The sequence below is a fragment of the Nicotiana tomentosiformis genome, chromosome 7 (genome assembly GCF_000390325.3).
Source record: "Nicotiana tomentosiformis chromosome 7, ASM39032v3, whole genome shotgun sequence".
NCBI classification, from domain to species: domain Eukaryota; kingdom Viridiplantae; phylum Streptophyta; class Magnoliopsida; order Solanales; family Solanaceae; genus Nicotiana; species Nicotiana tomentosiformis.
The window spans coordinates 13,174,737-13,202,117 of NC_090818.1; the positions used below are offsets into that span (position 1 = coordinate 13,174,737).

At 38.1% G+C, this 27,381-nt stretch overlaps 3 long non-coding RNA genes across 3 annotated transcripts; 1 reads left to right on the plus strand and 2 right to left on the minus strand.

Annotated features, from left to right (window-relative positions):
- Positions 1 to 3,916: 3,916 nt before the first annotated feature.
- Positions 3,917 to 26,311, minus strand: LOC138896427 (uncharacterized). The gene is made up of 2 exons (XR_011409525.1): positions 26,094 to 26,311; positions 3,917 to 4,092 (listed from the first exon to the last, which is right to left on the minus strand). It is a non-coding gene; the product is annotated as an uncharacterized lncRNA (long non-coding RNA).
- On the plus strand, positions 5,082 to 15,040 carry LOC138896428 (uncharacterized). Its single transcript, XR_011409526.1, has 2 exons — positions 5,082 to 5,211; positions 14,812 to 15,040. It is a non-coding gene; the product is annotated as an uncharacterized lncRNA (long non-coding RNA).
- Positions 15,653 to 26,086, minus strand: LOC108945094 (uncharacterized). The gene is made up of 2 exons (XR_001969228.3): positions 25,726 to 26,086; positions 15,653 to 16,054 (listed from the first exon to the last, which is right to left on the minus strand). It is a non-coding gene; the product is annotated as an uncharacterized lncRNA (long non-coding RNA).
- Positions 26,312 to 27,381: the final 1,070 nt, after the last annotated feature.

A 27,381-nucleotide genomic window follows, 5' to 3' on the forward strand; every position in this document is an offset into this window, starting at 1 on the left:
TCTACGAATCTAGAATTGAACTCGAAAGTGAGAATTCTAGATTGCACATAGGATTGAGTAGAGCAATTTCTTGACCCTTGGCATCGGGGAATGGATTCACGGTTAGGATAGACATATACCTAATTGCCTTGCTTGGTTGATGTACATGAATTATGAATGTGTTCTTGTTAGTTCTAATTGCATAAACATATATGCATTAGGTTAGTTTGAATAAGCGAGTAAATACTCGACAGATTCTTGCGAGCAATATTAACCCTGCCAACCAATGAACTACATGAATTAGTTAGTCAATTCAATTGAAAAATATAATAGGAATGTTAGATAGCCCATAACCCTAGATCATTTTCATCTCATTGATAACATAAAAATTCGCTCTTCTTTTGTTAACGTTCACTATTTGTTTTTCCTTTATTTTAATTAGTTTAGAGTCAAATACTTCTGGGTTTAATTCTTGTTTAGATAATTGTGATAATCTAATTTAGTTAATAGTTAATCACAAGTCCTCGTGGGTCCGACATCCGACTTCTAGTCACTTTATTACTTGACGACCGCGTATAGTTGCGTGTGCGTTTGGCCGCAACACTTCTTACTTTGAAGAAATAAAAAGAGATCTAGTAAGAAATTTTAAAATTAAAATGTCAGATGATGTTTCAATGGCTTCAATAGAAAATACTACAGATGAAGAAACCTGTTTGACAGGAGAAGCCTAAGAAAGCCAACAAGAACAGGTCAATCTAAATAAAATTAAAGAATTTTTAAAGAAAATGAAGAAAGGAGTGGAAGAATTTTTTGTCAAAAATGATAAAGGAAAAGGTAAAGCCTAAAAGACACTGAAGGCCCCACCATTTAATAATTGTGTTATTTAATAATTATGGTAATAGAGACAAAAACTTTAATAAAATATTTGATCCCACTATGAGAGGTCGTGAGGAATCTACTTTTATAAAGTTAATTGTCCGTTTCTATTTTCTTTTAGCTTTTTCTTTGTCGGCCATAATATAATTTCTGTCGGCCATTTTACTGTTTAGTCTTTGTTTGTTTTTAGACAGATCCATTATATAAGTGTCTCAATTCTTTTGTTAGGGACAGACTTCGGCTAATGGCTCTCATCTCTCTCTAGTAATCTCTCTCTCTATATAGGTTTTTCTTTAAAAAAAATAATTCTTTAGCACTTTTTAGAAGAAAGTTGGATAAAAGATGCAGCTCATCAGAACTGTAGTTGTAATAAAAAGAAATACTAAATTTGTGATTACATCAATATGTATTATATATTGTATGCATATATAAAGAATTTTATCTCTTCCCATTTACTAAAATTTTGTAATAAATAACTTTTAAATTAGTGAATTTTGTATAATCGCGCGAAAGGCGAAAAGTTTTCCTAGTATATGATTGGAATCCGACAGTGGAGTCGGCAAATGGTGACCAACAACATTGATTGCTTTGGATCAGGTTCTCAATGGTTCGAAAACAATTTAGATATGATATAAACATATGTTTCTCATTGAATTTTCACCTATACTTTTGTAGATGTGCTAACCTAAGTTCCGAGTTGAGAGTTTCATTTGGTCAAGGGAAAGATATTATGTATTCCTTAATTGTTTTGTCTAGGTCTAATTGTATGGGTCAAAATCTCTCTTTGAAATATTTAAGTCAAGATAATACTAAGAAAAGAATTCTCAAGTCGTCATTTGTCGAGATGGCCCAAGAAGCAGCAAAGTCTGTGGTCGAATAGTCAACATAAGCCGTAGTCAACAAGAGTCGTAGTCAACAAGGGCCGTCATCAACAAGAGCCATAGTCGAGGTGCCAACAAGGGACGAAGTCGAGGTCGAGTACCGTTGACAGAGCTGTAATGACTAGTTTTCGAGATAGGACATTAAAGAGAATATTTTAGTGGATATTCTCTGCACTTGTTCTATTAAGGTTTCTTAGGAATATATCCCATATAAATAGAAAAAAAGACAATGATAGGGGCATGTGAGATTCATTTGTAAAGAACACACTTTGACTAAAGGATTCGTCTCTCTCTCTTTCTAAGATACAAACACTACATTTTCACTAAGATTTTTGTCCATACTTTTCCATCATATCTGAGAATAACTCGAATATTCAAAGATTTGTCTGTCATTTATCATTGTGAGGAGGAACATCCACCTATTCCATCCTTTATTGGGTGAATCATTCCTCCTATTTACTTAAATGTCATTTATTGCTATTCATTGTTATTGAATGCTACATTATTGCTCTTGCTTTCTAGAACAATTATTACATGTTGTTGCCATTGATTGAACCCATCTAATATTATTGCTTCTTTGAAAAATCTACCTAGGGATATTATTGTTAATTAAGATTAGCCCTTAACTACATAAATTTAATTATTTGAACCAAGATATGCATTTTTTGGTCAAACAATTTGGCGCCGTCTGTGAGAATTTCTTAGTTAAAATTTTAGTGTTCTCTAGATCTACAACTAACACAGGTCACTAACGTAAAAAAAACCAAGACCTCCTTTCTTTGTGTATACAAAACCCTACATGGCAGGTAACCGAGAAAAAAAGGACGAGGATAATAGCTGACCTCCCAACCAACCTCATGAATGTCATCAACGAAAGCTGTGAAACGGCATATGAGGGCACGACGCCCAGTGCGTCCCCTAGACGAGATGGGTCACCACCCCCACACTGCAGCATAACAAAATCCCGTGGTAACAGAGCCTCCACATCTGCAAAGGAAGGGATACCCCCAGGTGTGAAAAAACTCCTCGAGGCATGGCTAACTGACACGTTAACAAGCGTCCTTAACAAACATGCTCCATGCACGACTGCAGAAATCGCAAGGACTTGCACGATACAACAAACAGACGAGCAGTGCAACCAACCCCTCCCTCCAACGGCAGGTATAAATCACAATGTCATTGATAGTACATGTGACAATGCCCCCGCCGCTATTCTAAAAAGTATGGTAGAAATGAAAAGTAAAAACAAGGCGCTTCGAGACCAGATAAAAGAACATCAAGAACGGGTTGACAAAATATCGGACGCTCCTAAGCTGTTGCTAAAAAGGGACGCCGGCCGGTTCATCGAGCAGCCGTATAGTGACGACGCATCCCCGCATGCCATACCAAAGACCTTCAAAATCCCGCCCTACCTCAGGATATACGACGGCACGACCGATCGTGAAGATCACGTAACTCATTATGTCACCGCCGTGAAAGGCAACGACCTCGCCAAAGAACAAGTGTCCTCACTACAACAAAAAGGGACTTTAGCAGTAATAAAAAAATAGCATTGGTGGCAATTACAATAGCGACTATATCATTTACCGGCAATTGGTGTTTCGCCGCTGAAACTGGGGTCGGTAAAGCCTTTAGCGGCGTTTCTGACAAAAGCTGGAAAAAGGTATGACTGATTGCCGCTAAAACTAATTTGCTTTAATGGCAAATATTTGCGGCAATTATTATGGCTTCTAAACCAACTCTAAAAACGGCTAATAATGCTCCTTTAACGACCATTTTTATAGCCGTTAAATTTAAAATATTTGTCGCTAAAAGTCCATACCTTTAGTTGTAATTGTTTTATGGCAATTAGAGTGGCAACAATATCTCTTATAAAAACGTATTAGGATGCCCCTTTAGCATCCATTTTAATGGCTAATAAAGTCAACTAATTTGCCGCTAAAAGTCATCTTTAATACTAATGTATAAACATCTTAATTTGTCCTTTTATCATCCATTTTTATAGCCGGTATATCCTGTTAAATTGGCACTAAAAGTCACAAGCTATTACGGAAAGTTTAGCCACCATTAATAATAGCTATTATTGACCAAAAAATAATGCAAATAACAAAACATATTAATATTAATTCATAAAACCATAATATATCACGTTAAATCTTAACAAACAAAAGGAAGTACTAATCCAAAATATTAATATCACAGTAACTTAAAAGATAAACTTATATTGTTTGAAGTAAATAGCTAATGTCATTATATAACTAATCTTAACGAATAACAATCTTCAAATAATTTCTGCAACTCTTTGTTATATTGAAATCTTTCACCCGCTAAATTATCGAACATCAGACTGTATGATCTGAAATTATAAAATAACTATGTCAATAGATGAAATATAATAATCCTCAATTCCAGGCTAAGTTAAAGCTTGCTTGAAATTGTGACTAGATAAGTCAATTGTTCCATATAGTAAAAGAGAACACACAATGCTTATGCAATGTTGGGAAGAGAAACTGCGATAATAGTGAAGCATGTCACTTTAATCTACTCATAATACTAAATAGATTAGATAAAGAAAGTGTATGTAAGTTAATATGTGCTTTAGGTAATATGAGCATGGATCACAGAACATTAGGAAAAGAAAGGAAAAGAGTATACAGAGATGTTTACAAAATACTATTTCCATCTTTCCAGAAAAGGTCAGAAGTCATTATCTAAGAACTTTACCCCCTAAAACTTGGTGCAGAGATGTTTACAAAATACTATTTTCTCGTCCTGAAGACAAATGTGTATCAAAAGACTTCCAGTAACATGATTCATTTAGTTTCTTGATAGAACGAAGTGGCTATAACGTAATAGAATCTCGATTTCTTGATCCTTCTTATAGGTAAATGAAAGCAGAAAAAAACCAAAAACAAGGGGTAAACAAATGATCGAGCTGTTATTTATCTTTGTTGGCCAATCTTTTATTTTCATTTTGTACAGTTTGTACTTCCATTGAATAGAGAGATTGAATGACAAATAGAGCAAAATTCGCCATTAATTTATTTCACTAGCCATACGTATGTTGGGGTTGAAATGACAAGGTGTCATGAGAAACCTAACAAAACAAACCTTAACGACGAGAAATCAGATAAAAGGAGAGTGAGGTATGCATACAATCAGTTAAACACAACTAAGAAGGTTTGCGATGCACTTTAGATATACACATAAGCAAGAAAATCTTCTTCTCCTACTAGCGCAACACTAAATATAAGAGGAATGCAAGACAGAGATGATCATACCAATTTAGACGGCAAAACCATGTACACTGTCTAATGCACAACACCATCAGACCAACCATCCGGACAGTGAAAAGATAAATTATCACAGCTGCGAACCAACTACATGTTAAATACCAATCTGCACAAGTTCATGGACTTTCCATGCCTAAAAGAACACAAAAATCTTGCAGCCACCGAGGGATGCCACACTAAGGGTTGTAATGGATCAGACTTGTAAGCCCCCGTAAAAATTTTCTATTGATTTAAGATTTTAAAGTGCGCCAACGGTATTTGAGAATAACATATTTGAGTATTAAAGGAGACCTATGGGATAGAGCTACATAATTTTGAATTGATAATATATGTTTATGGTGTGTTGGAACATACTAAGGAATTTTGGGAATGGTAAGAACTTGTCTGGAACAAGTTGGACACATTAAGTGGAAAGGATATTTCAATTGGCACAAGACCCGACTTCAAATGAATAGAACTCCCTCAATATAATGAATTAGGTGGTGATATACCTATAAAATTAAAGCTCTTTGAGTCTAGTTTCCAACACATTATATCGTTCGTCATTTGGATATGTATAGAGAAAGTTATGGCCATTTTACTGGACCTGTGTCATATGCGCGCCTAGATGCGCGGCCGCGCATTTTTGAGAGTTTCTGCCTCAGGTGCGCGGCCAGATACGCGGCCACTTACCCAGATGCGCAGCCGCGGATGTAGGAACTCATTAAATAACCCCAAGGACGGGTTTAGAGAGGGGCTAAGTCATTTCTTCAAGACTAGGGCTTTCTCTCCGACACCCATCCGGCCAAGGCTTCAAATACACATCTAATGTGAGTTTTTAATTGTATTTTTATGATGATTTCACTTCTCAATCACTAGTTACAACAAGGTTTTGTATTGGATTCTATAGGATTTCTTCAAAATCGCAAGAATACCCCAAAAGTTGACTTTCAAGATTTGGTCTATAAGAGGTAATCTTTCACCCTTAAACCTACATACATCGATTGTTAGTGAATAAATGAGCAAGGAATAAGTACTAACACTTATGAGGTGGTGATTGGAAGCCATAAATACTTAAACTAAATTATTGGGTGTGGTAGAGATTTTGTAATGAGTTAATTAGTAAAATTTGGCAGATGTGAGTTCATTGATGATTATAATGGTTCTAAGAAGGTAGTTAGTGGACAAAGGATGTTGTAGTATCTCTTGTTGGTGGTAAGGAGGTATTGTTGGAGGAAGAAACACTATTACTAGAGGTAGTTGAATGCTACGCACTCTAGGTGTTTGATAAAATGCCAAAATGACCAAAAACCTGGAAATATTTACTAATATTGGTCCAATTGAATTATGTTGATGTAGATTGAAGTTGTAAGAGTAGTTGGTGGTTTTAATATCGCTAAAGAACTCCATCAAGATATGTTGGCTAAACTTTCTCTCTTAGAATCGAATTCCATAATGTTTCCGTAAGATAAAGTATGATTGGCTCAAGATTCCTAACTTCTATATTCCGGGTTATTCCCTATAAATTTGATTATCCCGAATGAGCCTTATATCGAAAGATAGATGTTCAAAGTATGGGTTGCGTATTAAAATATTGTGGCTTTGAATCGTATTTCAAATGAAAGCTAGTATGCCAAATCGTGTGAGGAAATCTCAATATTCTTAAGACTCTTAATTGCTCATATGTGTACCTAAAGTCTTAATTGAAAATGTCTTATTGTTGATAACCTATAAAGGTGGTTGGAAATGAAATAATTGAATTGGGGATATAGTGTGTGATCAACGTGCCAAGAATTTAAGTTATGATTGTGGCTAGTAGTGCAAATAATTTGAGAGACTGCGATAAACAATGTGAAATGATCCTCGACTCAACGGTGTTAAAAGTGATTTGGAAAATAGAATTTGCCTAAGAGCTTTTGTACTCAATTCATGCCCATTAGTGGCTGCTTTAACTAATATTTTATTTTATAAATATATCCGGTGTGATTCGAGTTCTATATACTCATATGTTGAAATTGTACATTGTCATTTATGGGGAAGAGTATTGCAAGAGTAAATGATGTATTGATTGTTTATGATTTTTCATGTGTGTTTCTATTGTTAGTTGGTATGCCTCATTCTTTGGGAAGAAACCATTTGTGTTTGAAGTTCTCATTCCAAATGGATTTGAAGTATATGATTATGAAATTTTCTATATGTTGATATTTGATGGTGATCTTTGAAATTGAAAAGGGTAAAAGTGTGGAATATGAAATACGGCCATCGTGCCAGGAATAAAGAATCTTGTGAATGGCCAAATGAGCCAAGGACATATTGTCGTTGTGAATGACTGGAAATACTAATAAGAATTTGTACAATGTGAAAGATATTGAGGTGAGTACAATTGTATTTATGTTACCTCTATGTGCAAATCAAATCAAAAATCAAAAATATTTTTGGGAGCATCATTAGCAAAACAGAGGAAGGGTGGGTCATAAGGCCCACACCTGAAACTATACGTGCCGCTATAGGGGTGGATTGTGGTTATTCCCCTTATTCGGGATGAAATTGTGATATTGTTCCCCTTAATTGGGATGAACTGGTAATAATTGTGGAATGCAAAAGTCAACCCACACGGCATATGTGGGAAGACGACCTAGCTGATCGGGTGGAGATCGGACTCCATATTGCGTACATGGTGGTACTACTCTTGGTAACAACTTTCTTTCACATCACCTGTCAAACCACATTGTCCGTGGGGAGATGGCCTAGCCGATCGGGCGTGATTGGACTCCGTGCTAACAAAGACGGTGGAATATCGGTGATAATGATCTTCCAACCAAAAATTGTACATGAAGTTTGTATTTTAAAAAATTATTATGTTTTAAATGGACATTTGGGTATTGTTGATTGAGATTTGTTGTTTCTATGTGTTGCCTTTTCTTATATGGGCATTCTATTTTGAAAGAGGACTTTTAGCTATACATACTAGTGCTATTCGACAGTACTAACGTCCCTTTTGCCAGGGACGCTGCATCTTTAATGGATGCAGGTGGTTCTACAGCAGGCGGCATTGATCAGTGATAGCAGTACACTCTTTTCAGCTGATTTGGTGAGCCCCACTTCATTTAGGAGTCATGTATCTTTTGTTTTTCATGTACTGTGTTTTGAGGTATAGCCAGGGCCTTGTTGCCGGCATTTCCATATTGCTCTTCTATTGTACTTAGATGCTCCGTAGACAGGTTATGGGTTGTAGTGTATGTTGGGAATTGAATTAAAAATGTTGGTATTTAAAAATCATGTTTTTCATTAATTCTATAAACGCATAATATTTTGAAAATTATGAATGAAGCTGCTAATGGGAATGAAATGGAAGTTATTAATGAAATCTTTTCAGTGTTGATTAATGGAGTGTATCTCCTCTTTATTCATGGATGAGTTTGGGTAGAATCTAACAGGCTTGCTCGACCGGGTTCTCTCGGTTGAGCGCCGGTCGCGCTCCTCGGTTTTGGGGCATGACAAACTTGGTATCAGAGCCTATTTTTTTAAAGTGTCCTAGGATGTCTCGGAGCCGTGTCTAGTAGAGTCCTTCTTATCGATGTGTTGTCGACCACATCTATAATGAGGAGGCTACTCGGATATTTAGAAATTTCTCACTTCTTTGATACTCCAAATCGTGCGATAGAACTCAAGATAGGAAGCTAATTTCCTTGTCATGTCTCATTTTTCATATGAGTAACCTACGAGTTTGAGGCATCAAGGAGGGAATAAAAGAACCAATTACTAGGGGAAGTATTTAATGTCAGCACGCCACCAGATTATGTGGTGAGAGCACCTAAGAAATAAAAGAGGATTATTGGCATCAATGAGCCAGAATGTTTGATATGAAAGAAGAGCCACTCGGGTTTATGTTGGGTCACTCTTGAAATATGTTATGGTTGTGGAAAGAGGGGGCACAAGAAGAACAAATGCCCTAGGTTGGGTATACCCATCCCGGTCTGCCCGATATGCAGGAAGGAATATTTGGAGTCATGTTGTGAGTATGCTCAGAAGTGTGTTAGGGGTGGTAGATTTGGACAATTCCAAAAGTCCATACAACGAGCTGTTGTAGAGATTGTTAATCCCATTACGGGGTCCTGGAGGAAGGATAGGAGGAATGTTTATAATGTATGCAAAAAGGGTAAAAGTCTGGTTAGTGGGGTGAGTCATTTTATCGGGCCTCATCCTCGTTGTGTGAAGTATAGGAGATGTCATTCGGGGGTATGTCACTATGGTACTAATGTATGTTTTGGATGTGGAGTAGAGGGGCTTCAATTAAGGTACTGCCCTATCAATTTAAAGTCATCAAGTAAGTCACTCCTTAGTACATCATTATGAACACCACATTATTTTCCTTGTTGTATATGTACATCCATATTGAAAGGGCCTACATAAATATGGTCTTAACCAAAACGTTGAATCATAAAAGATTGCATGTACCTACTCTCTGTACGAGACACATTATTCGTGAATCCACTCTATCACAAATTCTCTTATTTACAACCTCTTATGGAATTGAGCTATATAATTATGTCCTTGAAATGAGTTATAACTCTAGGAGTAATACTTCCCACTTGATTCCCTAAATTCTCAATAAGGGACTATACCTGATGAATTTCTTACAGAAACTTTTGATTCAAATGGATAACATCTGCTCACTTGTGCCTATGCATGCACTATCATAATATTTACCTATGTGGTATCAAATCTAATGTAAAGCAGCCTAGTGTTGAGGTCTTTCTTAAGCCACTCTTTTTCTCTCCGGTGTATGTTGCTCCTATGGTTTGAACAATCACTTCACTCCTTTTTGAATATTATCATGAATCTTTTTCACTATCTAGTAACATGAGAGCATATCTCAGCACCTATCATATGTGTATCTTTCAATTGAAAGGGGTCACTTGTCCGCATAAAGTTTCGGAAAAATTTGAGATTTTCACAAATTCGTCACATGAAGATCTTTTTGTTCACCCATCTCAGTATGACTTTCATGTCCACCAAGATCATGCCTCCGTGAGTAACTCACATTGTTCCTAGCATTGTAGTTGCCCATGAATTGGCCTAGTATTACAGCTTGAGAGTTGTTATGGCAAAAACATGTCTAGCTCACAGCAAAGTGTTCATTTTCTCTAACCAATACATGATTTCATCCCAACATTAAGATGTCCTAGCTACATGATTTCACTTGTGTGAGGTTGAAAGTTAAGCAGCCTTATGATGAGCATATTGAATCGAAAGACAAGTTTGTTGTATCTCTAGTCCTCTAATATAGGATCAGCTATTGTGAAGGGTAATGATAATAGTCTCACAAGTGTTCAACTTCTTTTCAACCTCATGGGCTTGTGGCATAGACCCCTTGTGCTAGTTACCGTTAAGAGCATAATGCAATTTCATGTATTTTGAAACCCATATCACATTCAGGCTGGTAGAATATTCTTATTTCGAGATAGACTTATTTTTTCTATATTCCAAGAGGCGACTAGTGTCACATACTTGGTTATCGCACTTTGAGGCCTACTATTGCCGAACAAGGCACATATGAAATGAAATAATTGTTGTTGTCCTTTTCATGACTTATTTATTTTAAATTTCAGAATCATGAACATGGTCCCCGCATTATCAATACATACTAGGCAACTCTATGCCTCATTTGTCAAATCAATGATGTCATCACAATGATTAACCATGTCAGTGCTATTGGTAGTAAGTCATATTTATGCTAGCACATCTTAGAGTAATTATTGGAGGTCACCAAAGGTTTACTTTGGGTGTTCGGTGTAGGGATTTAGAGTTGAAGAAAGTGAACGGGTTATTCTCAAGATTTTTTTTTCTATGAATATATTGGGTCAATTGCTAAGGAAGGTAAAGTAAGTGTAGTCACATTAGGACTTATGAAATATTGAAGGAAATAGGTCAAACTATGAGTATGGTATTTTTCCATTGTTGTCCTCCATGCACGCGATGCATCATGTATCTAGGTTCCAGAAGGTTGTTGGAAATCCTTTGCCTATCATTCCGGTGGAAACTATTGAAGGTGAAGTTAATGGGTAATTGGCTTATAAGAGGTATCTAGTTGTCATCCCTGTTACATAAGTCTGGAAATTGAGATCTGCCTCCGTCAAAGTAAAGGAAGTATTCTCACTTGCTTGTATAACCAAATGGTTGTGATTCAAAAGGGTACTAGTTATATGTTATGATTTAAATATGTGCAACTCATGTCTAGATACCACTTCTGTTAATGTAATGCCCTTAATGTTGAGATCAGTGTTGTTGATATATACTGTGATGCTTTGTTGAGTTATTGATATGTTGTTAGGGTAGTTTTGGTGATTCTCTGGCAGGTGGTTAGGCCCAATTACAGGGGAGACTCTGCCGAAATTTCTGAAAAGTTTTGGAGTTAGTCAAATTTGAGGGATTGAAATGTTTGAAAGAAGAGTCGAGTTATGTTAAGTGTTTTGGGACGAACTCTACTCCTCATTCGAGGACGAATGATCCTAAGTAGGGGAGAATGTAAGGCCCCAAAAAAATTTCCTAATGATTTAAGTTTTTAAAGTGCGCCAACGGTATTTGGGAATAACATATTTGAGTATTAAAGGAGACATATGGGATAGACCTAAATAATTTTGAATTGATAATGTATGTTTATGGTGTGTTGGAACATACTAAGGAGTTTTGAAATGGTAAGAACTTGTCTGGAACAAGTTGGACACATTAAGTAGAAAAGATATTTCAATTGGCACAAGACCCGACTTCAAATGAATAGAACTCCCTCAATATAATGACTTAGGTGGTGATATACCTATAAAATTAAATAACTTTGAGTCTAGATTCCAACGCATTATATCGTTCGTCATTTGGATATGTATAGAGAAAGTTATGGCCATTTTACTGGACCTGTGTCATATGCGCGCCCAGATGCGCATCCGCACATTTTTGAGAGTTTCTGCCTCAGGTGCGCGGCCAGATGCGCGGCCAGTTGCCCAGGTGCGCGGCCGCGGATGTAGGAACTCTTTAAATAACCCCAAGGACGGGTATAGAGAGGGGCTAAGTCATTTCTTCAAGACTAGAACTTTCTCTCAACCACCCATCCGGCCAAGGCTTCAAATACACATCTAAGGTGAGTTTTTAAGTGTGTTTTTATGATGATTTCACTTCTCAATCACTAGTTATAACAAGGTTTTGTATTGGATTCCATAGGATTTCTTCAAAATCTCAAGAGCACCCTAAAAGTTGACTTTCAAGATTTGGCCTACAAGAGGTAATCTTTCACCCTTAAACCTACATGCATGGATTGTTAGTGAATAAATGAGCAAGGAATAAGTACTAGCACTTATGAGGTGGTGATTGGAAGCCATAAATACTTAAACTAGATTATTGGGTGTGGTAGAGATTTTGTAATGAGTTAATTAGTAAAATTTGGTAGATGTGAGTTCATTGATGATTATAATGGTGCTAAGAAGGTAGTTAGTGGACAAAGGATGTTGTAGTATATCTTGTTGGTGGTAAGGAGGTATTGCTGGAGGAAGAAATACCATTACTAGAGGTAGTTGAATGCTATGCACTCTAGGTGTTTGATAAAATGCCAAAATGACCAAAAACCTGGAAATATTTACTAATATTGGTCCAATTGAATTATATTGATGTAGATTGAAGTTGTAAGAATAGTTGGTGGTTTTAATATCGTTAAAGAATTCCATCAAGGTATGTTGGATAAACTTTCTCTCTTAGAATCGAATTCCATAATGTTTCCGTAAGATCAAGTATGATTGGCTCAAGATTCCTAACTTCTATATTCTGGGTTATTCCCTATAAATTTGATTATCCGGAATGAGCCTTATATCGAAAGATAGATGTTCAAAGTATGGGTTGCGTATTAAAATGTTGTGGCTTTGAATCGTATTTCAAATGAAAGCTAGTATGCCAAATCGTGTGAGGAAATCTCAATATTCTTAAGACTCTTAATTGCTCATATATGTAGCTAAAGTCTTGATTGGAAATATCGTATTGTTGATAACCTATAAAGGTGGTTGGAAAGGAAATAATTGAATTGGGGATATAGTGTATGGCCAACGTGCCAAGAATTTAAGTTATGATTGTGGCTAGTAGTGCAAATGATTTGAGAAACTGCGATAAAGAATGTGAAATGATCCTCGACTCAACGGTGTTAAAAGTGATTTGGAAAATAGAATTTGCCTAACAGCTTTTGTACTCAATTCATGCCCATTAGTGGCTTCTTTAACTAATGTTTTGTTTTATAAGTATATCCAGTGTGATTTGAGTTCTATATACTCATGTGTTGAAATTGTACATTGTCATTTCTGGGGAAGAGTATTGCAAGCGTAAATGGTGTATTGATTGTTTATGATTTTTCATGCATGTTTCTATTGTTGGTTGGTATGCCTCATTCTTTGGGAAGAAACCATTTGTGTTTGAAGTTCCCATTCCAAATGGATTTGAAGTATATGATTATGTAATTTTCTACATGTTGATATTTGATGGTGATCTTTGAAATTGTAAGGGGTAAACATGTGAAATATGAAATACGGCCATCGTGCCAGGAATAAAGAATCTTGTGAATGGCCAAATGAGCCAAGGACATATTATCGTTGTGAATGACTGGAAATACTAATAAGAATTTGTACAATGTGAAAGATGTTGAGGTGAGTACAATTGTATTTATGTTACCTCTGTGTGCAAATCAAATCAAAAATATTTTTGGGAGTATCATCAGAAAAACCGAGGAAGGGTGAGTCATAAGGCCCACACCTGAAACTACACGTGCCAGTGTAGGGGTGGATTGTGGTTATTCCCCTTATTTGGGATGAAATTATGATATTATTCCCCTTAATTGGGATGAGCTGGTAATAATTGTGGAATGAAAAAGTCAACACATACGACATATGTGGGAAGACGGCCTAGCTGATCGGGTGGAGATCGGACTCCATATTGCTCACATGGTGGTACTACTCTTGGTAACAACTTTCTTTCGCATCACTTGTCAAACCACATTGTCCGTGGGGAGATGGCCTAGCCGATCGGGCGTGATCGGACTCCGTGCTAACAAAGACGGTGGAATATCGGTGCTAATGATCTCCCAACCAAAAATTGTATATGAAGTTTTTATTTTGAAGATTATTATGTTTTAATTGGACATTTGGATATTATTGATTGAGATTTGTTGTTTCTATGTGTTGCCTTTTCTTATATGGGCATTCTATTTTGAAAGAGGACTTTAAGCTACGCATACTAGTGCTATTCGACAGTACTAACGTCCCTTTTGCTGGGGGCGCTGCATATTTAATGGATGCAGGTGGTTCTACAGTTGGCGGCATTGTTCAGTGATAGCAGTACACTCTTTTCAGCTGATTTGGTGAGCCCCACTTCATTTTTGGGTCATGTATCTTTTGTTTCTCATGTATTGTGTTTTGAGGTATAGCCGGGGCCTTATTGCCGGCATTTTCATATTACTCTTCTATTGTACTTAGAGGCTCTGTAGACAAGTTGTGGGTTGTGGTTGATGTTGGAAATTGAACTAGAAATGTTGGTATTTAAAAATTATTTTTTTATTAATTCTATACACGCGTAATATTTTAAAAATTATGAATGAAGCTGCTAATGGGAATGAAATGGAAGTTATTAATAAAATCTTTTCAGTGTTGATTAATGGAGTATATCTCCTCTTTATTCATGGATGAGTTTGGGTAGAAGTTAATCTAACATGCTTGCTCGGCCGGGTTCTATCGGTTGAGCGCCGGTCACGCTCCTCTGTTTTGGGGCGTGACAAGACTTCCAGGAGAAATTAGAGAAACATGAGAAGAAAAGAGTGTATTCTGAAATTATAAGTAGTGACAAGAACAACAACAACCATCTTAAAAAGTAGTGTTTGTTACATGCAAAATTGTACCCTCGAGGTTTATTTAGGCAAGTGAAGTTACTGTTATAATATCAATAAGTGAAAGCTGCAAGATTTTGGTGTTTATGCTAACTCTTGTAAGTTTACATGAAATTAGATTCATGGCCATTATTGGCGTCAGGGACCTGATAAATATTAACACATTAGATAACAATACTTTTATAGGATTAAAACTTCATTAATAATGTCCATAACTTATAAAATCGAGTTACCTTCAATAACTTATATGTTTCAACACTAACTATATGCCAACAAGTAATTGTTTATCTTCAATAAAATAGTGAATGTACATATGACCTTCAAAGACACTCTAATTTGGATTAGTTCTCAAATTCCAAGCTTTTAATCACTCGCTAGTTGTATCGGGGCTTAAAGCTAATCTGGACAACAATTTATTGTATATAGCAGGAGTGAGACAACATGAGAAAGAGAAAATCCTCTCAGCCTGATGCATTATTGGTTTGCAAAACTCAAGCAAATATCAACAACAAACATGTAGTTGAATATGCAAAACTCAAGCAAATATAACAAGCATACCTCAATTGGGACCAAAAATAAAATCAAGGCTTAAAAAGACACCTTTTAATACAACCATCCCAATTTTCTTTTTATAACAGTTGTGTCATGGCTAACTTGTGCGCGCCTAAACTATTCCACCCTCCCACTAGCAAAGGTATATGGTAAATTTTCTCACCGATATAAATGAAAAGAAATCACCGGGTAACATTTTGTATACGTTGAGATTTGAACCCTAGTCGCCAAAGTTTGCACCCACTTCTTTGATCACATGCCAGACCTTAGGTGCCATCCCGAAAGTAATTTTCTAACACATTAGTTTAAACTATCTGAGTGCATAGTATGATAGCCTTTTATAACCAAGCTTATTAGTTATTACAAACTTACATGACTAGCAAGCATATAAAGAAAGAGATTGAACGCAGCACCAGCCCATGCTGTATCAGTGAGTATGCCGGAAGTTCTAGTGACTTCCTTATATAAAGGATAAACTCGAAGGAGCCTCGGAATATATGGAAGAAGACAACAAATTTCAGCAAATTCTTTGTGTTTAAAAATCTAGCACCCCGCAATTTAGGAATTACAATTAAAATTACAACCTGAAAAGACAGGAAAAACGACATGAGTAAAAACAATAAATCTAGAATTTGTATTTGCATAGAAATGAGCTAGCATGATTATGGTTAGCAACCTTGTCACGATCCAAAATCCGTTAAAGGTCGTGATGGTGCCGGACTTCACTGTCAGGCAAGCCAACACTAAATAGTTAATTAAATCCTCATTTTAATACTTTTGAAATCGTAAATTTACTTCAATTTAACTAGTAAAAGATGAATTTTATAGAATAGTTAGAATTTTTTCCAAATTTCAATGCTGAACACCTCATACTTATCCCAGAACCCGGTGTCATAAGTGCATGAGCATTTTCTAGGAATTTAAAATAAAATACAATAACTGTCCGGAATATAATTTTGGACAGGAAGACAATACAATACTCTGAAGGAGACTCTGCTGGCTGCGGGTCGTACATAAGCTGCAACTCACCTAAGTCCCCGTAACGACCGCGCCTCTACGCCCACAAGGCTATTAGTAATATATGTACCTGCACAAAACGTACAACAAGTGTAGTATGAGTACATAAATCAACGCGTATCCAGTAAGTATCCCGCCTAACCTCAAAGAAGTAGTGACAAGGGGTTGACTTCGACACTTACTATGGTCTATAAATGGGATATCAATAATATAATTAAGTATGGATCATATGAACAGTTGCAAGCTCAATGTTTTGAAGTAAGTAAGCAGTTCTTTCATAATTAAGAAATTTCCAAATTTATCTCCCATTATTTAACAATTTAACTCAGGCCGAGGAGGCACTATCATTATTTATAAATTTCAAGGCAAGCAATACAAGCATGCGCAAATCATGCAGAGATCGTATGACCCGATCCAACAAATATTTAAATTGTGCACTGCTAGGGGGTCGAATGGCGCGAATCATAGATGCATCTATTTAATCTACCGAGGCGTTCAGCCCATTCCACAAAGATAAACACACTCAAACAGTCAATCAAGACTTCATCAAGGGGAAATTTTCCAAGGAAATGGCAATTGTTCTTTTAACAGTGAAGAAATGATGTTTAGCTTTTTAAAAAGTTTATTTACCAAGTTCGATATGATTTAGGCATTTCAATTGACAACAAGACTGCAAATATTACAAGTAAAGCATGCTTCTGGGTCCTAGACTACCCGAACAATAGCATAATAGTAGCTACGTACGGACTCTCGCTACCTCGTACGTAAGTAGCCCCCACAATTAGATACAAACCTTTGTTTAATTCACCTATGGGGTTAATTCCCTCTCACAAGGTTAGAAAGGAGACTTACCTCGCTCCGAAGTTCATAACTGGCTCCCAAGCCATCCAATCAATTCAAATCGATGCCCAACGCTCCAAAACTAGTCAATAAATACACAAATCCATAAATATATACTCTAATACTCATTATAATTCAATTTACAACCATTCCCAACTCTGTTCGAAAAGTCGATAAAATCATCCTCGGGCCCACGTGCCCGGATTCTAAAATATTTTGAAGATAATCATTACCCATAACCTTATAAACTCAGATATATGATTTATTCCCAATTCCATGCCCAAATTCGTGGTCAAAATCCAAAACACCAAATTCTAGGTTTTTATTCAAAATCCCAAAACGGACCTCCGAATCCACTTCCGGACGCGCTCCCAATACCAGAATTACCATATGGAGCTATTCCCAGACTCGGAATCCCAAACGGACATTGATAACATTGAAATACACTTCAACCCAAATTTATGAAATTCTTCCAAAATGCAACTTCCACATTAGGCGCCGAAATGCTCCCGGGTCATCCAAAACCCGATCCGGACATACGTCCAAGTACGAATTCATCATACGAACCTGTTGGAACCTTCAAATCCCGATTCTGAGATCGTTTACTCAAAAATCTAGCCTTAGTTAATTCTTTCAACTCAAAGTTTCCGAAATGAGAATTTTCTTTTCAAATCAACTCTGAACTTCGGAAATTTCAATTCCGACCACGCGTACTAGTCATAATACCTGAAGTGAAGTTGCTCATGGCCTCAAACTGCTGAACGACGCGTTAGAGATCAAAACGACCGGTCGGGTCGTTACATTCTCTCCCACTTAAACATACGTTCGTCCTCGAACGTGCTAAGAACTGCTCTGGGGTTGTCCGAAATCACTGTTTAATACCTCGTACACTTACCCGTGCTGCCACAACTCAGTTGAGCACATTAGCTCTATCAAATCTAAAGATATTCTCTTTTATTTAGGCAAATAAGCCTTAGAGCCTAGTTCCAACATCCGAAATTCTCTGCCAGGCCGACTTACCACATACGAACACCATATCAATCACCACACGATGTACCAGAACATGACTGCATACCTTTGCTGAATTCACACCATGCACCGCAACATTCACATGATCATAATAACATTTTATGATCATAATAGATGAAATATCACGAATTCGATGCTCACAATTTACCTCATGACATATATAAGTCTTGTTTCAACTCTGGCAATACCGTCACGACGGAAGAGATGTGTAGAAATTCATAACCAACTGCCGAGTCAATAAACCATTGAACCTCTCCTCTTAACTAGAATCATCACCTCATTATGAACCAAATAATGATATTTGCTCTTTAATATACTTCATATAATCCGATCGCACTGATCCCAAATCCAAAAATCTCGTCTCACCCAGTATAAGCTGCTCAGGTAACAAGCCACCTCAGGCATGATCAAAAGTCTCATACGATGCCACAATGGGCCAACAAGCTACCAACTCGAACGTGATACATAAGGAAAATGAACTCTGGAAGGGATTACTCAACCCACGTAACTAATTAGACAACCGAAAAGGTTTCATGAACCTTTCCTCAGAAAATGGGACACAAAACACGCAAAATAGAATATAGGGAACTGTACTCAACATCACTCTGTTGCGGTGTGCAACCCGATCCAAACAACATACCCGTGGCGGCGTGCCATCCGATCCGCACAAAAAGAATCTATAAGGAATTACTTACCGAGCTAGAATGCTCATTACTACAAAATATCCGAATATCGGACACAAGCACGCTAAGTGCATCATACCATCCCTGGGAGGACCGACAACGCCATATGTTACAAAACGCAAGCACAACTAAGGTGCGACATATGATCTGAATCTCGAGAGCCATCCTGCTCACATAACATCATCGCTACGAGGAACCTCAACATATAGGAAATTTATCAAGTCATTTCACAACTCACACGACACAATATAGTATTACATGAAATAGCCGACGACGAGATAACATCCAACGTCCGAATACTCCTCCATAAGGAACGCTATGCTGAAATGATCACATCCGGCCTGACATAGAGCCCACATTCACATTTAAATCCATCCACAGACCTCAAGATGATTCTGATCGCACCACACTAGGCTAATAACCTTTCAAGGATCCATAATAACCCTTTTTCCCATAACACACAAGAATAACCATCATAACCAGAAAAAACTTCCACAGTCCACAACTAAGTGAACCGAGCGCCCTCCAAGCATAAATTCTCACATGAACAATAGTACCGCAATCTCCATACTTGGTTCCAATCTTCGATCAATCAAGTGACTACATGTCACACTTATACAATCTTCCCGTGGAACGTGCTCCCACTACCTTCCGCACTAGATAACATGTTTGCACATTTATACCACCAGCCGCACAAATGTTGTAAAGCAAATCAAAATCCGAAATCACTACTCAAAGCCTCTTGCACAGAACACCGATCTCAGGTGACGCTAAAGACAATAACAACTTACTCTAACCTTATGAATCCTTTCCCGCTCATCTGAGCTCTTGACATTCTTAACCTTGATCCTCAACTTTCGAATCCCATGCCGATCACTACACTTAATCATGTCAATGCGCAAGTGTGCAATAATTTCATCTTAACTTCTGAATTATTAATAGGGTAAACACTTCATCACATAGAAACCTTTTACTTAACTCATTCCAAGAGAACCATCGCAACACGTGACTGAATCCTCATATCCGCAGAAAATACCAACCTCAGGTAGTGGTCTAAACCACCATAACCCCTCCAAGATCCATCTGTACATAACAGGCCATAATACTCGAAAGCCTCCAAATAAGATCGGTTACGGCGATCGTCAAACCTCGCACGTACCGTCACAAATCACATGAATAACCCAACACACTGAAGGAGCTGATCATTGCCATCATTATGCCAATTCAACCATTGTTAGCCGACCCGTCCTTTCCCAATTTATTCTTAACTTGCCTTAGAAATAATAATAGCTCCAATCATTACATCACGAACCTACTTCCGCACTCATCCCGAGTGACCTTATTTCACGAGACCACGCTGTCTCAAATCCCACGAACCATCTCATACCCTCCTTCTGTGCATGTTCGCATCTTCAACTGGTACACCTATTCTAGAAAATCCCTCTATGGATCTAAAGTTATTTCCTTTCCATTCCTCCAATGCTACACCACAACCCGAAGATAACGTACAATACTCCAAGCTCCTTTATCATAATCCACTGTAGAAGCTCGATATTCAACCATACTACAAGCTCGAAATCCTTAGGCACCCACCTTAACTTTTGAATCCACTAGGACCGTTATTGAGAGTCACCCGCTCTAACTTGGTCCCGAATATAATCAACTCCAAGGCTCCGCTAGCACATGAGTACCCTCTCAAGGAAGCACCTGGTCGAATCATCTTCCTTGTAACTCGCCTTTACACGAAGCATAAATCCTGAATCTTCCCAAAGCCTGAGCATGAATCGATAAGGCCAACTATAGCACACATTCCTCAAATCGCTTGCTCAGATTACCACTGATGTTCTCTTTCCTTAGTCGTAATAACCCATCAATATGCCAATAACCAGATATCTTACAAATAGACGACCATGAAATCCAACTGTAGGCGGTGGGACTCTCCCACTTAGCTTGAAGCTACTATTGCATAACTCTAGAACCCGCCAAGATTCTTTCTTCATTGTTGAACTGATCTTGCACAACCAACTCGCCAAATTCCTCGAAATCCTTCCATTTGACCTTTCATGAACACTCTGAATCACTAACCACATTCACATATTCGACCTCTTGCTAGATAACCAGTAGAATTCTTTTGTGATAGCCCCATCAACACCACGCAACTGCTAACCTGCTCACAGGAGATAACTCACCTGTGAAAATTCCATGCCGACATCATCCAATGCCGTTGCACTAGGTACAGTAACTACGAAATCATTAACCCATCCTGAGCCCGTGCTCATTCACCAGTTGTACAGGTCCGTTCACTCCTCATGGACATCAACTAAAGGTGCGACAATACATTCCAATCCAAAGTCATGTTGTATCCTTCTTCATATCAAGCAACTCCCTCCTGTCACACCCAATATTTCTCAATATAGCAGCCAATATTCCAAATTAAGTCCGTAGACCTAGTCCAATACCAGGAATGCCGATTCAATCCTGAACCCTTACGCACTGCGAACTCCGACAACCGCTTTCTCGGTATCATTTATAACACTCTGCCCCAAGGCGAATTGAAGGAAACCATAACACCGGCCAACTTAACACATTATAACCAATCAAGGACGATGACGCCACATCACAGGCGAAGATTCCGCCACACTCAAAAATATCGAGTCCCGCTACTCCATCAACCCAAGTCTGAACATTCTTAGTTCGATTGCCTTTCCTTCGTTGGAAGTAAAATACTGAATCTGAATCATGCACTGAGTAAACCTCCTTTTAAGTCATTCACTGTCCCGAGACATAGGCAAGCATCCTACCTTCACATCAATACTGTGCGATAATAACTCATGAGCATCATAGCAACCTATGCATAACCTCAAAGCTCTCAGAAGTACATCTACTGGGCTGAAATGACAGAATATCCTTCCACAAGGCGACGACAATAGCCCAATCAACTACGTAGGGAGAAACACCCCGCACCACATCTGTAGTACCATTATAATTCCTCAATTCCCGATTTATAACCAGCGCTTCACGTCGCATAAGATTGAATGAGAAAGAGATGAAAGAATAAGCCTCAAAAGAATCAAATCGTACGATGAGTAATCAAGAAGAGAAGTGCTCCTAACAGCCCTATAGCCTCTCGAAGATAAGTACAGACGTCTCCGTACCGATTCGCAAGACTCTACTAGACTCGCTCATGACTCGTGAGACCTAAGTGAACCTAGTGCTCTGATACCATATTGTCACGACTCAAAATCCGTTAAAGGTCGTGATAGCGCCGGACTCCACTGTCAGGCAAGCCAACACTAAATAGTTAATTAAATCCTCATTTTAATATTTTTGAAATTGTAAATTTACTTCAATTTAACTAGTAAAAGATGAATTTTACAGAATAGTTAACAATGTTTTCCAAATTTTAATGCTGAACACCCCATACTCATCCCAGAACCCGGTGTCACAAGTGCATGAGCATTTTCTAGAAATTTAAAATAAAATACAATAACTGTCCGGAATACAACTTTGGACAAGAAGACAATACAATACTCTAAAGGAGGCTCTGCTGGCTGTGGGTTGTACACAAGCTGCAGCTCACCTAAGTCCCCGTAACGATCCGCCTCTACGCCCACAAGGTCACTAGTCATATATGTACCTGCACAAAACGTGAAGCAAGTGTAGTATGAGTACATAAATCAACGCGTACCCAGTAAGTATCCCCCCTAACCTCAAAGAAGTAGTGACAAGGGGTCAACTTCGACACTTACTATGGGCTATATATGGGATATCAATGATATAATTAAGTATGGATCATATGAACGGTTGCAAGTTCAATATTTTGAAGTAAGTAAGCAGTTCTTTCATAATTAAGAAATCTCCCCATTTATCTCCCATTATTTAATAATTTAACTCAGGCCGAGGAGGCAATATCATTATTTATAAATTTCAAGGCAAGCAATACAAGCATGCGCAAATCATGCAGAGATCGTACGACCCGATCAAACAAATATTTAACTTGTACACTGCTAGGGGGTCGAATGACGCGGACTATAGATGCATCTATTTAATCTACCGAGGCGTTCGGCCCATTCCACAAAGATAAACACACTCAAACAGTCAATCAAGACTTCATCAAGGGAAAATTTTCCAAGGAAATGGCAATTGTTCTTTTAACAGTCAAGAAATGATGTTTAGCTTTTTAGAAAGTTTATTTACCAAGTTCGATATGATTTAGGCATTTCAATTGACAACAAGACTGCAAATATTACAGGTAAAGCATGCTTTTGGGTCCTAGACTACCCGAACAATAGCATAATAGTAGATACGTACGGACTCTCGTCACCTCGTACGTACGTAGCCCCCACAATTAGATACAAACCTTTGTTTAATTCACTTATGGGGTTAATTCCCTCTTATAAGGTTAGAAAAGAGACTTACCTCGCTCTGAACCGGCTCCCAAGCCATTCAATCAACTCAAATCGATGCCCAGCGCTCCAAAACTAGTCAATAAATGAGAAAATCCATAAATATATACACTAATACTTATTATAATTCAATTTACAACCATTCCCAACTCCGTTCGAAAAGTCGATAAAATCACCCTCAGGCCCACGTGACCGGATTTCAAAATTTTTTGAAGATAATCATTACCCATAACCTTATAAACTTAGATATATTATTTATTCCCAATTCCATGGCCAAATTCGTGGTCAAAATCCAAAATACCAAATTCTAGGTTTTTCTTCAAAATCCCAAAGTTTTACAAATTTTCATGTCTAAATCCGTGTATAATCCTTGTATGTAACTCACAACTAGTAGAAATTATTTACCTCATACTTGATGATGAAATTCCCTCTTCAAACCTCCAAAACTTGCCCCAAGCCGTGTGAAAAATGGGTGAAATGAACTCAAACCCTGCTTAAAAACATTCTGCCCAGCCCAGGTCCGCCCTTCTTCGCGTTCGCAACCAAAGGATCGCGTTCGCGAAGGCCAAAGGTTCCTAACCCAAATTTACTCTTCGCGTTCGCGTCATTCCGATCGCGTTCGCGAAGGCCAGCTGCCCAGACCCCTCGCGTTCGCGTTACCCTCTACGCGTTCGCGTTGGCTAAAAGGTCTTAGGCCCAGCTCATCATTTCTTCTACGCGTTCGCGATTGCCCCTTCGCGTTGGCGTAGTTTCCTCAATCAACCTATCCGCGTTCGCGACCTACACCTCGCGTTCGTGATGAGTAATTTCTTCCAGCCCACAAATCTTTATTCGCGAATGCAATCTCCTCCCCCCATTCGCGATGAAGGATACCAGAACCAGCATCAGCAGCAGAAAAACATGGGAAAATTGATCCGAAACCAACCCAAAACACATCCGAGGCCCCCGGGACCCTGTCCAATCATACCAACCAGTCCTATAACATAATACAGACTCGCTCAAGACCTCAAATCACATCAAACAACATCGAAATCATGAATCACACCCCAATTCAAACTTAATGAACTTTGAAACTTCAACTTCTACAATTGATGCCGAAACCTATCAAATCTCGTCCGATTGTTTCAAATTTTGCACACAAGCCACATTTGACATTATAGACCTACTCCAACTTCAGGAATCGGATTTCGACCCCGATATCAAAAAGTCCACTTCCGGTCAAACTTCTCAAAAACCTTCAAATCTCTAGCTTTAGCCAAATGACTCCAAAATGACCTACGGACCTCCGAATCCACTTCCGGACATGCTCCCAACACCAGAACCACCATACAGAGCTATTCCCAGACTCGGAATCCCAAACAGACATTGATAACATTGAAACACACTTCAACCCAAATTTATAAAATTCTTCCAAAATGCCAACTTCCACAATAGGCGCAGAAACGCTCCCAGGTCATCCAAAACCCGATCCGGATATAAGCCCAAGTCCGAATTCATCATACGGACCTGTTGGAACCTTCAAATCTCGATTCCGAGATCGTTTACTCAAAAATCCAACCTTAGTCAATTCTTCCAACTTAAAGCTTCCTAAATAAGAATTTTCTTTTCAAATCAACTCTGAACTTCCGAAATTTCAATTCCGACCACGCGTACCAGTTATAATACCTAAAGTGAAGTTGCTCATGGCCTCAAACTGCTGAATGACGCGCTAGAGCTCAAAACAACCGATTGGGTCGTTACAACCTAGTCGTTGTACAATCTCTTTCAGAGCTGAGAGTCTAGCTTAACAACATACTAAATCCTTAATATCATGAAGCGCATGAAAAAATAGAAGTTTAGAAAATCATTTAATGCCAAAAGGTCTGCATATCATGAAAATCTACATTCTCCATGACAGATGGATACATTGTTTGTTTGAAGCAACATAAATCTTGCACAGTCGACCAACCATGTGTTATCCAATAAATAAGAATATTTATTAAATTAACACTTCAACAACATTTTTAAGAGAAAGACCTAAGTTGCTGAAGAAGGCAATGTCAAACAAAGCAAGAAGGTTGAGTGAGCCTAAATAGACAGACAGTGAGGACGTGACCTTCCAATTAGGCAATGTATCACCATGGACTAATGGTCACTCAGGACAACAGATATTGTTGGTTAAGCAACATAGTTTATTATACTAGATTTTTTAGACTGACCATCAATAGCACATGCCTTTTGTGCTACACCTTAAGTTGATATTATCAACCAAAAAAAAAGAATACGAGAAATCACTCTAACCTGTGGTAGAGGAAGAATTGCAAGAATATCTATCAAGAAGTAAGAGGACAAGTATCTCTTTGCTATTTCCCAAGCATCTTCGACCAAAACTCCTCTTCCAAATACACCCGACGAAGGGGCGATGAAACCAGTACGAAATTGAAGCACAATATGTAGAAAATTTTTGAACAATTACAAGAATAACAGTAGCCTTAGAAAACATACAGAGGAACCAATTCATAAAACAGTAGAAGAGGAATAAACTCAATCAATTACATATCAATTTAATAGCAGTCGGTTATCACAAACGACTTAACATATGTAGAAAAGCTATACTTTCATAAATCACAAAACACAATAGTTGGATATCTAAAATTACAAATTTGTACCTGGTAAGCAGAATTTTTTTGCCGATAAAGACAAGAAAGTGAAGGAGAAGAATGATTTCTGCTACAATCTTGAACCTACACGAAAAGAGAAGTTGGCGACGGATGAAAGGGAGAATACGGACAACGAAGATTGAGCATAATCGAGCAGCACCAATCCAAACTCAATTGTAAATCACACTTGCCGGGTAAGAGCTCAATTGTAAATCACACTTGCCGGGTAAGAACTCAATTGTAAATCACACTTGCTGGGTAAGAAGAGAAGTTATACCTGGGGAAGAAGAGGATTTATCTCTGGAAAAAGTTGCCGGAGACCTGTTCGATGTAAGCTTGCAGAGGAGTTATCGTGACTTCGTTAATCCTGTCGTTTGATGTAGGCTAGGGCACGATTCTATATCCATTCAATAAAGGGAATAGGTTTTCCTATTATTTTCTAATTGGAGGGAATAATTCATTGTTGTCCACAAACATTGGAGGGAAAGATTATTATTTTTCGGATGGGGAGGGAAAGTTAAAATAATAAAAATTTTGATTTTAATTAGTAATTTTTAGTGGCAATTTATTTTTGTTGTCGGTAAAAGGATACTTTTTACTGGCTAATGGTCATGTGCCGCTAATATTTCAGCTTAAAGAATCTATTAGCGGTAATTGCCTTATTGCCGCTAAATAATTGCCGTCAAAGGCCCTTTTTGTAGTAGTGCCTCCATTTTGCTGAAAAAGTTTGGCGAAACCCTCACGGGAGGAGCATTAACATGGTATTCACAGCTACCAGCTCTCTTCATAGAAACCTTCGAAGAAATAGATGATAAATTTGTAAGCGCTTATGCCGGAGCCAAGAAGGCCGAGGCAAGAGTAAACGACAAATTTGCCGTCAGGCAGTCCTTGGGAGAGGGACTTCCTCGCCCGGTTCAACCGAGTAAGGATAACTCTACCAAATGTATCCAAAGGGATGGCAGTCGCAACCTTTCAGAACTGGTTGAGTAGAGATGGTTCGAGAGCAACCGGAAAATTGAGTCGGCTGCTGAAGTATCCCCCAACCACTTGGGACAAAATCCACAATGCCTATTGTGCCGAGGTCCGTGCAAACGAGGACGACCTTAACAAGCCAACTCACCGACTAACCTCAGAGCAAGCTGAGTCCAGAAAAGATCGAAGAGATAGCGCCAGAAGAGTTCATCTAATTCCGCGACCTAACATCGAACACCATTAACCGTATATGAGGATGGCCGTTGCGCCTTCCCCCCACCATGAAGAAGGCCCATCCAGGCCAAGGACGAGAACTCATTGGAAC